The following is a 3,741-nucleotide window of genomic DNA, read 5'->3' on the forward strand; positions in this document are numbered from 1 at the left end:
ATCATGGCAGATTTCTCAACATAAACCTTCAAGTAAGGAAGAGCTGGAATGAAGTATTTCAAACCCTGAATGTAAACAACTTTCAACCCAGATTGGTATAACCTGTAAAACTACCTTTGAAAATTGATGAAGAAAGAAGATACTTCCAAAAACAGATGACTGAAGAAATTTATGATTATAAAAAAAAATACTGCAAAGAGTACTGATAATTACTCTACAAAGAGACAAATATAGCTACAAACCCAAGCACAACAGTAGAAGGAAACCGCTAAGTGGGGCAAACAACTAAACAGAAGAAGTAGAAAACCATCATCACAAGATAACATGACAGGGATAAGTCAGTTCATATCAATTATATCCATCAAAGTAAATGGTCTCTGCTCACTGATAGAAACAGCTGTGCAAACTGTATTAAGAAATAAAACCCAGTAATAGGCTATGTACAGGAAATACCATTACCTCAAGAGCAATTTCATATACTAAAAGTCAAAGGATGGAAAGCAATATCCCATGAAACAGGAACCCCAAAACAAGCAGGAGTGTCTACTCTGTTTTCAGACAATGTAAACTTCAAACCAAGAATGATCAAAAGAGACAGAAAAGGTCAGTACATACTTTTTAGGGGAAAATTTGAAGAAGAGAAGGTTATAATCGCTAATGTGTGTGCACAAAATGTGGGGGCAAAAAACTATGTAAGACAAGTGTTAATAGACATGAAAACTCAAATAAAAATAGTAGAATTAAAATGGGGGGCCAAAATACTCCACTGTCACAGAGAGACCTATCAACCAACCCAATTACCAAAGAAGTAACACAATTGAATCAAACTTGTGAACAAATGGACCTAGTAGATGTATACAGTGTTCCACACAACAGGGGAATACACATTCTTTTCACCTGCACGTGGGTCATTCTCTAAAATAGACCACATATTAGCCCACAGAACATGTTTCACTAAATGTAAAGGAATTCAGATAATCCCATGCATATTATCTGACCATAGCACAATGGAAATTAATGACAAAAATCCCACAAGAATCACATAAACATATGAAAACTAATTAACACTCTCCTAAACGACAAATGGGTCACAGAAAAAAAAATAAAGAATAAAGTGAACAATATCTACAATTGAACAAAAATGCAAATACACCTTTGCAGACCCTTGGGACACAGTGAAAGCAGTCTTCAAAGGGAATTTATAGTAGTAAACTCCAATGACAGGAGAGTGATAGGAATGCAAATAAACAACCTAATTCTGCACCTCAGACTTTCAGAAAATGAAGAGCAAGTGAAGGTATAGCCGAAATATAGGAGGAAATTTTGAAAATCAGACAAGCAATTAATGCAGTAGAGACTAAAAAAGCAACAAAAACAATTAATGAATTGAAGAGTTGGTTCTTTGAAAGAATAAGTGAAACTGATAATTGCCTAGTCAACTTTATCAAAAGAGGAAAGCGAAATCTCAAAACCAAGAGATGAAAAGGTGAGGGAGTCTGTGGGACACCCAGAGACACAGTAGAGTACCAGCCAAGACCAGGGAGATCTGGTGACTCTGAACAACCTGAAGACACGACAACAGCAGGAACTAGGGGTTGATTTCCATCAGTACTCCTAGGCTTGTAAGCCTAGGAAGAAAATAGGATTCACCCAACAGGCCCAGAAGGAAAAATTCAGGTGACTGGCCCACCTTTTCATTGTGGGACCCAGCAACTGGACAAACATCACCCTTATAGTAGGACCCCAAGATACATATGACCAACAGTTGACACTAATGGGATTGAAGGATGAAATATTAATCCAAAAGGGGAAAATGGCAAAACAAAAAAGCAAAATGCAATCTCATACATCTAGTCCACTAGGAGCAAGTACAGGAGACATTGAAATAGAGGACTTCAAAAGTAACAAACCAGAAATATCTGAAAAAATAACAAGTGAAATACAAAAACAACTCCATGAGGCTATAGAGGAAATCAAATTAGAAGTAAACTCTCATGTAAAAACAGAAATAACAACCTTAGTAAAGGAGTTTCTCAGCACAGCTAGAGAAGAAATAGATAAAAAAATGTACAGGAGCATGGGAAACTGATTGAAACATTGAAGGAAAAATATAGAAAACAAGCAGAATTTATGAAACAAACTCTAAGTTACATCTAAGAAACAAAAAATTCTATTGAATGCTGGAAAAACCATTTTCAGGTTTTGGACAGGACCACAATTGCTGATCATGAAAGGATAGAACATTTTAAAATAACAAAGCAGCATGAAGTGACCATATAGCAGCTTCAAGATGATGCCACGAGAAACAATATAAGGTAGTAAGCATGGTGAAATGCAGAAGTCAATGCAAATGACATAACTAAAATATTCACATAAGCAGTAGCAGAAAATTTCCCAAACATGGGGTAAATCTGATACGCAGATAAATGAGGCATATAAAGCACAATGCAATCACAATCAATATAAATCTACACCCAGACATATAATCATTAAGATCCCAGACATGCAGCATAAATAGAAATACTGAAAGCTGTTAGAGAAAAGACACAATTCACCTATCAAGGAAAGCTCATTAAAATCCCAGCAGGCTTTTCAGCACAAACCCTCAAGTCAAGACAAGCTTGGAGTCAGATATTTCATGTCCTAAAAGAAAAACAAGTTTCAACTCAGACTGATGTACCCAGAAAAACTTTCATTCAAATGTAATGGACAAATAAGATACTTCCATGACAAAGAACAACTGAAGAAATTCAAGTCCACCAAATGAACCCTAGAAAGAGTGTTGAAAGATATACTAGATAGAGATAAAAATGACCACAATCCCCAGAACAACAGAAAGTCCAACCTACAATCTACAACCATGTAGGACAAGCAGTTAAACAAAGAGGACAAGCAGAAATCAAACAACTGGAACATAACATGGCAAAGTCGAGCCAGTACCTAACTGCTATATCTCTAAATGTAAATGGCCTCAATTCACATATCAAAAGAAATAGGTTGATAGAATGGATCAAGAACCATGATCCCATAACATTCTGTATACAGGAAACACATCTGTCCCAAAGGAAACACATAAATTAAAAGGCAAAGAATGCAAAACAGTATTCCATGCAACAGGAATCCAGAAAAAAGAAGGAATAACTATTCAATTTGAAGACAATGTGAATTTCAAACCTAGAATGATTAAAAGAGATAAAGAAGTTCACTACATACTTGTTAGTGTAAAAATTCAAAAGGAAGAACTAACAATTATAAATATATATATGCTCCAAATGCAGGACCACCCAACTATAACAGACAAATTCTAATGGACATGAAACACCAAATACATAAGAACACAGTTATAATAGGGGATATTAATACATCATTATCTCCAAGAGATAGATCAAGTAGAGAAAATGTCAGCAAAGAAATAACAGAACTGAATCATACCCGTGGACTTAGTAGATGTTTACAGAGTATTCCATCCAATCACAGCAGAATTCACATTCTTCTCAGTTGCACATGGGACATTCTCCAAAACAGACCATATATTATCCCTTAAAACATTCTTAAATAAGGCAAAGTTACTGAAATTATTCCATGGGTGATATCTGACCACAGCACACAGAAATTGGAAATTAATGGCAAAAGATTTTGCAAAACTTTTATAAATACATGGAACTTAAATAACAAATTTCTCAAAAACCAGATGAACCAGGCTACAGATGAAACTAAAGAAGAAATAAAACAATACCTACA

The sequence above is a fragment of the Cavia porcellus genome, unplaced genomic scaffold (genome assembly GCF_034190915.1).
Source record: "Cavia porcellus strain 051 isolate PalLab524CR breed Dunkin Hartley unplaced genomic scaffold, mCavPor4.1 scaffold_7, whole genome shotgun sequence".
NCBI classification, from domain to species: domain Eukaryota; kingdom Metazoa; phylum Chordata; class Mammalia; order Rodentia; family Caviidae; genus Cavia; species Cavia porcellus.